Source organism: Larimichthys crocea, chromosome III (assembly GCF_000972845.2).
Source record: "Larimichthys crocea isolate SSNF chromosome III, L_crocea_2.0, whole genome shotgun sequence".
Classification (NCBI taxonomy): Eukaryota; Metazoa; Chordata; class Actinopteri; family Sciaenidae; genus Larimichthys; species Larimichthys crocea.
The window spans coordinates 50492221-50502199 of NC_040013.1; positions in this window are offsets into that span (position 1 = coordinate 50492221).

Sequence of the window (9979 nt, forward strand, 5' to 3'; positions counted from 1 at the left end):
TTAAATGAAACATGGTTTGTAGTTACTGAACATATGCTTAACAGCAGAATATAATCTTCACTGTGTGTCCAACTGATACTTGTGCGTAACTTGTTCAGTAAGTTTTGGTTATGACTTCTCCAAGGTGGTCTCATGGTGTCTATACTTAGATTTCTTTTGGTGATTTCCACCTGTGGTGGAAAAAATAGTTGTAACACCAGGAAGCTGTGATCTTATTTTATCTTACTTATTTACATCCATAATACCATGAGAGCAGTGAAAATATCACAAGCTGCCTGCATAAGGGCCTAACCACTGAAAAATCTTTACTCAGACTTAAATTCCAGACAGTATAGAATCTGTGCATCAATATGTGAATATAAAACCAAACTATTGGCAAAACCTGATCTCTAAACTATGCACCATCGTTCTTTGGCGGTGCCGTGTTATTATTCTTAATGCCTGTTCTCATCACTTGATTATAGCCGAGGTTTCCAGACCGACCACCTGCTGTGCCAGCACAACTTTTCTCATTCGTCAGCTTGGTGGTGAGCTCAGAGCGACGGGTACATTCATTCTGTTGTCTTGAAGATAAAATTATGAAGTTAGTCTCTCATCGATGTGTTAAACAGAGGCTCACTGCTGCTGTGTGAGGAGAGAAACATCTTACAGCTTATGTAAAGCATCATGAATACAGTGTAGACTCTGTTTTAATGGTTATCTTTATGAAGAGTGTACATTTATGATTTAAATAAAATAGACACCTTGAAAACATTTATTATTTATTTTCACATTTGCATCATGGCTTGTTCTTCATAGATGTGTCTGTCATGTGTTATAATATTAATACTTCAGGGAGGACTTCATGTGTTGGTTATTAACAACCATCGCTCTACATGACATTTTCTAAACAACGTTTAACTAACCAAACTGAAATGTAATCTTTGTGGACACTTATATGACTCGGCTACAGTCACATACTGAAAAAAAATTAACCTGAGGTATACGGTACATGAGCTGTGTGTAAGGAATAAGTAATTACTGCATTCACCGTGTTAAAGGTCCACAGAAATCATGTCCATGCAGCATCTATGAATGTACTGTTTATACTGACGACATAATAACTGATAACTGGCAACTGGACCTACACATAGCCTCTGACCGCACTGGATTTGTTTGCATAGATTGGCAAGTGAATCTTGATTGGAGTGGACAAGACTGTAATTCACTGTGTGTGTTTTGTAAGTAAATGCATTTAGAGTTGCCTCTCTCTCACTGTTTTTCTCGTTCTTCAGTCTGATTTCTGCGGTTTTGTAAAAGCCTCTTTTATGACAGCTAATTACCAACCAACCCGCTGTGGCCTTGAAAATGAATGTGATTCTGGCAAATCTACACTTCTCACATCTGGTGACCAGATAATAAAATCTCCCAACACCAGGCTCATAATGCAATAAATTCATGTTCAACATAAATAGTGATAAGACCAGCTAATTATCTGCTGATGAAAAGAGATTTAAAACCAAAAGGAGTGAAGTTTATTTCCTATTTTCAGTTGTTATAAAATGCATGCAAAAACTTTTAAGATCTCTCTCCAAATTCTCAGAGGGGAGTGTGGGTCAAGGATTATTTGAAGGGGGTTTGGACAGTGTTTGGCATGGTTTACGGCAATATTTGCACTGTAAGATGTCTGCACACTTGCAGTTCAGACTGTAAACATTAATATAGAAAGGTGTTGAAACGTGCGTGTAAAAAAATGTTAGTAACTAAGTCTGTGCTCTCAAAAAAATTAATTTAATAAATGTAATTATTTTATTAGCAAATTTTTGCTGATATTCCCTGTTTTCCTTACATGTATTATATGTATCAACGCCTGATATATCTTCCTCTGTGTCATAGAACTCCATTGTTGACTGAACTATTAAAAACTCATCAGTGAGCAACATGTTGCACTGGATGACAGCACAACATTCAGTAGCATGAACACACACACTGTAGTTTATTTTGACTCAATCTCTCTCTCACACACACACACACACACACATCAAATACAGATTTATCTGTTAAATGTTAAATAAAAAACAAACTTACCGAAAAAAAAAAAAATGAAACTATGTATTTGTGGGCCATTTTTTCTAGATTCACATTTTCAGTGAGGCAGGGATTAAAACTGGGATTAAATCTGAAATATGAATATGAAATCTACCTTTTCATACAATAGTACACCACCACAACGACATTCAGCCTCTAAATCGACCATATAACAATAACCAGCAGCAGCTGAACATCCCATAAAAAAATCACCGTGGTATCTGCACCATGGTCATTTTCTTATGGGTGGGTTTTTATGGGATTATTGTAGTGGCATTTGCTTTACATTATTTTTTGCGTGGTGGAGTAGAATTTACAGAATCTACATCATTTCATTAGAAATGAGAATGAGGTGTCATCAGATCCATTCTCTTTTAATGGAGGCAAGCCAGTTTAGCTCAGAGGATTTAGGATTTACTGTAATTCATTCATCTAATACATTTCTGTATTTACATAACTTGTTATGATTTATTTATTAATTATTATTATTTATTATATATTTTTTAAAGCCTCTATGCTTTCTTTGGATTAGATTTTCTGCTTCTGCTATCTTGGCCTTTTCATGGTTAAACAGAGTTACTTTTCTTTTAACGGAGACAAAAGTTTGAAGGCAAATAAAGAATGTCTGGTGACTACTAAGGATCATGTGGCAGACCCACTGACTAAAAATATAAATAATAAACAGTGTCTGTCAGTCATGTAGCTGTCAGATGTTGAGGTGTTTTTGCTCTCAGGGTTCAGCAGTGACACTGAGTCACAGAAATCTGAAATAGACAAAAATTTAAGTCAAACTGAGAGTTACATTAATTCACTTATTAATTTCTCTATATGCTTATATGCACGGACGGAGGCACAAACGGACAAACTGGTTCACATGTGAATTTGTGCAGACCAAGTGGTTCATTGCAGAGCTGCTTCCCACGATGATGGATCACTACACAGGAGATATATTTAAGAGCGAGCAAGGTTGAATTTGAGTTTAGCCTTAACTAACAACGCTTTCCTATTGTTAGCCGAACACAAAAGCCAAGTTGTGAGAGGAGCACTGTCAAGAATAGGGGCTGTTCAAAATCAGGAACCTTGTCAAGGGCAAGAAGAGGTGGTGATTTATTATGCCCCCCCCTCCCACACACACCCCTGCACCCTCAACCCCACCTCCTGCTTCAATGCTGTACAGCTCTTACAAGTGCCCGATGTCACTAACATACACTGCTGGTATTATGTTTTTGTGTTCCCATTCATTTGGTATTAACTGTCCAGATAATGACTTTCTCACAGAATGTTAAAAAAAGCCATTTCAAAATGTTGTTTGCACCCATTTATGAAAGAACGGCTATTTTAGGCTGTAAATGCCTCCCTGATAAATACATCACATTCAAATTACAGTTAAATCTCTGCCTGGGTAAAAAAAACAAACCAAAAAAACATTTTTAAATCATTACATGAAATAAATGTGGAAAAATGTCAAAAGTGCTTATTTATTCATTTTCCAGTTTGATTAAGGTTTGAAGTAAATGTTCTGCTTTGGGCTTGGGGGCTGTGAGTAGGAGTTGGTGGTCAAACATCTTCGCGGGAATTGGCTGGTAGGATCATCAGCTCTCCCCGGAGGACTTGGGTACTGACGGGTGAGGTGACTGCTAATCCATTGCCCTTCGTTCTTTAAACACATGTATTTAATTACAAATATCTCACTCATTTGCTCATTTCATTTTAAATAAAGCTTCATATCTGCAGCCCCTTTCACAGAGGCATTAAATAATTAAAATATACTCCTATATATATATATATACTTCTCAAAGCCCTCCAGAATGACATATAGCAAAGTTTTCTGATCGGACGGCAGGATGAAATTGTTTGTCTGTGCCTTCCGAAACTGTTCTAAATGTCTGGTGGGAAAACATTATTTCATTATTATGGGTACAGCTGAAAGATTATGCCGTGGGTTCAAATAATTACTTAAGTTAAGAGTAGAAGACCTTTGTCATCATGGTTACATTAATAAACAAAAGGTTAAAGCTGGGCAGCGATTGTGGTCATGATTAAAAGAAACCAATACTAACTACAGCCTAGAGGAAAATCAACATGCAGGAAACATTGTGGCTGATCCCTCCCACCCCGGACACAAACTCTTTGAGACACTCCCCTCTGGCAGGAGGCTGAGGTCCATCAGGACCAGAACCTCACACCACAAGAACAGTTTTTTCCCGTATGCTGCTAGCCTTATCAACAAGGCCTGAAGTGGGTGGAATGAGCCTGAGTGCTCAAACAAGCCACCTGTGATGGCACCCACCTGTCAATCAATTTGGCCATGCTTTTAATTCTGCATAACTTTAAGCTTTAATATCATTTGAACAGTGTGAGTTCTAACTCAGTACAGTTGTCATGAACAGAGAAATTAGCTATAGAGACCAAAACTGTTTTTGTACTAGACTGTACACATGTGAAGTTGGACAGTTGAACATGGGGACATATGGAGACTGACTCATTCTGTAGCCAGCCTCGAGTGGACGCTTGAGGAACTGCAGTTTTTGTGGCACTTCACAGTCACAGAGGTTGAGTCTCGCTCGTCTGCAGCAGTGAACCGTGAAAACGCAAACACTCACAGACACACACAGCCTTGATGCCTGCTGCAAACAAGTCAACAATACAACAATTACCAAATGTAAAGGTATGGAAAACACTTTTCAGATAACTTAGCTGAAGTTAGGAACAGTGACATGAAAGCTTTGCTACGTTAATAATGGTACCTTAGCTAATACCGAGAGGAAAAAAAAATCTAAAAATCATTATTATCACTTATTTGGGATTATCACTTATTACTTCCATATTAACCATTATTTATTATCCCATTTTTCAAGTTTTATGTAAATATATTTCACCGTGACACTATATCTATGACTAAATGTGACAATTAAACTTAACTTTAACTTTAACATTGTAGGACAGACTGTATTTAGTTTGTGTAATGTTAGTAATGTTGGGACTTGCAGTGCAACATTGTAATTATGTAATGTGTTAACAGGATAAAACTAATGTCAAAGGTTTTGCAATGACGTGCAGCTATCACATGATGTGACAGTGTGTATGTTACTCTGAAAGATTGTTGCCTGTTAAAAAAAATGAAAATTGCACTTGCTTTGCTGACAGTGTCTATTGGAAGTCTACTGCAGTTATTAACTATTAATGAGAAGTACTAAATCATTCTTAAAATGGCAGTATCTTCTGTCTTCACCTGTTGCACAGATGTTTAAACAGACATAATGCCTACATTTATAATAACTTGTGGTTCAGTGGTTAAGTGATTTTTTTTTTTTTTTTTGAAAAAGGCACCACAGTGTCAGTCAGTGGCATAGACATACCAGCAGGGGGCATGAGTCAATCAGAGAAGTTAACAGTTATGATTTATTATCCTCTTCAATCAATCCAGCATCCAGTGCGTCACTAATGCAGGTCAGTTCATGGGCTGAATTCATTTTCGTGAGTAAATTTTAAGAAGCTGTGTGTTATAGGGATCACAGAGATAGACTAGGGTTTTTTGTTTTGACCTTGTATGATGACAGAGAGGAAAACCCCTGCCATGTCTGCTTTTTCTCCATGCCATTGTCGTTCTATTTAATTTCCCTTTTCTAAGTGGTTTGTTGTGGTTGCGCCCTGGCTTGGTCAAGGACAGACTGGGGGGACACTGAATGCAGCCTGTTTAGCACAAAATCGGACTATTCTTCTCCTCTTATTGTGGAACATGAAGCCCTGGAGCTCTCACCTGTTCACACAGCTCTCCTCTGTGGTATAAATTAACCAATTAGTTAAATATAAAGGTTGTGATCGTGTATCACAGTTGGAATACAGACCTTTCTTGAGGATTTTGAAAATGTTTTCACTGGTAAGGCCGGTGATGGGATCAGTGGTATTTGGCAATGTGCTCAATCACACGAGGTAATTTAAATGGAAGATTATTAGTGTCAAAATGATTGAGTCAACCAAAATAAAATACAAATAACAACATTGATCAATCTTCAGTTCAAATTTAAAAGCACACAGGGACAGATTCATTCCACAAGCCAGGTTTTAAGAACAAAACCTTAAATTTTGTGCATGCTGGGTAGAACATAGGTTAAACAATCCAACAATAAAAATAACAAAATTAGTCGTTGCGTTAACAATAATAATGTCAGCTGAATGTGTCACGCAGCATTTTTTTGCGTTGGAGGATGTGCACTGTTTTAAGATCACGCAAATGACCTTGCTGGGGTTTAACCTGACACTGCATGCAGGCACGGTCTAAGTGGACGAGACGTCACTCAAAGGTCAAAACATGTAAAGTGAAGTTTGCATAGAATAAACACAAACTGCCAACATTTACAGACATAATTTGTCTGGTACAAACACATTATCTGTCACACTCACAATTCTGGCTCTGCATACTTGGAACTAATAAACCTGTGCCTGATTACTTGAAACAGGGAGATTGAATCTTACAATTTATTCATGAATGAACTTCCATAGGCTGGTAGATGCAAATATATAGATTTTTTAACTTTCGACAGATGAATACATTTTAAAAATAGTTTCACACTTTTCCACTGAGCGACAGGTTGTGACAGTAACAAAGCCAGAAAAGTAGAAGACCTATAGCAAACAGAGATGTAAACAATGCAATGTTTAAAATATTTTAAAAAGTCTGTTTGACAAATGATTTCATGAGGCCAGAAATATATTCAGCTAGGCCTCAAGGATACACACAATGCATTCTGGTCAGATATATACAAGAAGCATAACGTTTTCTTGTTCATAAGGAAACTCCACAGAACACTTTTAAGTCACATGTCCCATTCAATGATATGCAAAACAATATTTATGTTGGTTTATTGTATTTTATTACAGGACATTTTCTGAAACAAGATACGACACGTAGACAGTGAGAAAACAGTGTGAACAGGAAAGTGTGCCTGAGCTGTTTATGTAAGTGAAGAAGAAATCTGATTGGATATCTGTGGAAGGAAGGCAGCGCGACATAGCAGATTATCTGTAAACCATATGCTAAAATATTAAGAGTTTAGAAAAGAGGACCATTTTCAGCTGACGGTTACTAAGCAACCCAACTCACAGTGAATGTCCACTCACAGTGGGCGACAAAAAGGTTGTCTGTGATCACACAAGTGCTGAGTTTGCTGTACATCAGGTTGTGCTACAGTGGAAGACACGTCACAGGGCATCGATTGACGCCTGTGAATGACTGACAAAGGAAGCAGGACAGCGACATATCCTGATGTGGGGCAGTGTCAGCATCGGCATGGAGGCATACATAAAAAACAATGGCTGCTGCAACCGATGATCCACACACACATTTATAATATTGCCATTTCTTCAGTTTTTCACTGGGTGTTAGTGCCATTCTAATTTGAAACGAGCACCATAAAAAGTGTCACGTGTAACGATGGATGAATTTATCTCCGTCTTCAGAGTATCTCAGTCTTTGAGAAATGTTTGTATTGACTTATTTATCAGTGATGTAGGAGCTGTGCCTCTGTAATCGAGTATTCTTCAGAGGAAAGAAGAAGGCAGCTGATCGTCACGGGATCAGCAAGTTTAGAATCTGAAATCTTACAAATTATCTCCAAATCCTGCACAACATAAAAAGTCATCCTGCTGAAGCTTTCACCCAGAGTGATTGCAGCGCTATCTTTTTTTATCCACAGAGATCCTGCCACTCCAGCAGAAAATGGTTGTCGGTGTGGGGGTACAAAATGAACAAAATATAAATGATGAAGTCAAAACACGAGTCAGGCCTTAGCCCTTCCCTTTATTTATTGTACAAATATATCTGGGAGACAGAGACAGAGCTTGTCTGATGCTGGGGCTCCACTGACCTGTAGCCACAGCACACTTGCAAAACAAAATCGTGTCAGAGACAAACAGCAGATAGGCTATATTTCTTGGCCTCAGTGACAGAGGGCCCGGTTCAGTGGGGGCCTCCTGCTCCAGTCAGCCTGGCTTGTTTTCTGGGCTGTGCTCCCTAATAGTCAGACGAGTAGATTTAGGCTAATCGAGGACCTTGCAGTGACTCTGGGAGGTCAGGGGTGAAACAGATTGATAGATAGAATCCATCTCCCTCTATGCACCTTCTGCTGAGCAAACAGTCTAATAGCAGAGATGTGCTGTGCAAGTTTTTCCCCTCACTTTGTCAGGGACAGAGCAGGCTGACTAATCTTTGCATTAAACAGAATTTACTTCCAAACCTTGTGATTATAAGAATCACAATCAGATTTATTGCCAAGTCTTTTTCATCTACAAAGGATTTGCTTTGGTGTATAACAATGATAAACATAGTACAAGCTCACAGTATGAAGTATAAAGAATAATATTTGCAATGTGTAAATAGATAATAAGATAGATAATAATGTGCCCCCCAAAACCATGACCAACAATAAAAATTAAAAAGAGACTTTCATCCACGTCTATAAAAATGTACATGACATACATATACACATATGATTTTATAAAAATGAGAAGTCAAAGTGTTTAGGTCTATTCATGTTAGTGTCCTGATGTCACCAACATGAGATGCCAAATTCATAAATGTTTCATATGTTTATATATTTATAAATGTTTCTATACACTGACTGCAAGTTATTACACAACTTTGAATTTTATTGTAACTTTCCACTTATTTTCAACATCACTAATCACTAATTGTTGCCATAAAACTCCTGGGGGGCAGGGCCTTACACATGAATAACTTCTTTATAAACCGTCACCTTCATTGCTGAAATACTTTAGTTTCCTGGTTGATCAAATTATCTCCCAAAAGCCTGTGGAGAGATTTTAGTTGTTTAGTTGATTTATTTCATAATTTTTTTTCGTGAACTTAAAGCCTTTTATTGGATGACCAAATAGAGACGTGGCAGGAAATGACGCATGGTGTTGCCCTCAGGCAACAAACCACTATTCCAGCTCACACATCACCCCTATACATTTTAAAGTAAAACATCATATTTAAAAAAAATGATGATAAGTGAAATTTGAGGTGAGTGGGTGGAACAGGACTTTTTTAGACACACTGCTAGCAGAAAATAAGATAAATTTCACTTTTAACATATATAAATTTAAATAACCTTGTATAAATAATGTCTGTGATGTGCATGAATATGTGAAGAAGCATATTTGATTGAGTAAAGACACTTTATTAATATACTTAAAAGGTAGATTTTTATTCATTGCCTCAGAGCAGTATTTTGCAGTTCGACCACTTTTAGACCACCATAATCTTTTTTTTTTTTTTTTTTTTTTTTTTGCTTTACTATCTACTATTACTTACAGGAAACTACTTACAGGAAATGGATGCATGATAATTTATGAATATAAGGAACATGATCGAGTAGTTAGGCTCATTCCTTCCAACAGTGAGGACAGTGAGCTGGAAGAGTGGACCCCATCAGGTTTGAGGGAGAGTTAGGAAATCAGTCAATAGAGGAACATACTGTAAGTAATGAGCGTGTGTGTGTGTGTGTGTGTGTGTGTGTGTGTGTGTGCGTGCGTGTGTGTGTGCGTGTGCATGTCCATTAGTGGGTGAAAAGAGGTATATGACCTATTCTAATTTTAAGCTTCCTGGTTTTTGACAAAGGTTGGCCTGTTTGATGACAATGGGCCTGTGGATGAAGAGGATGATGATGTAACAAAGGAAAATGTTTGTGCGCTTTCACCCCACAGTGCCAACATCACTGATTACCCAGATAGGCAGGCCAGCCTTCCAAAATCAGACAATATCAGGCCCCCTTACAAACACTTTTTTTTTTCTGGAGACATTCTGGAAGTAGTTACAGTCAAATGTATCTGCCATTCAGTGTGACACCAGCATGTCCCTACTAAAGAAGAGAAGAAAGAGAGATGCAAGGTACCAGGATGTAATGGCACA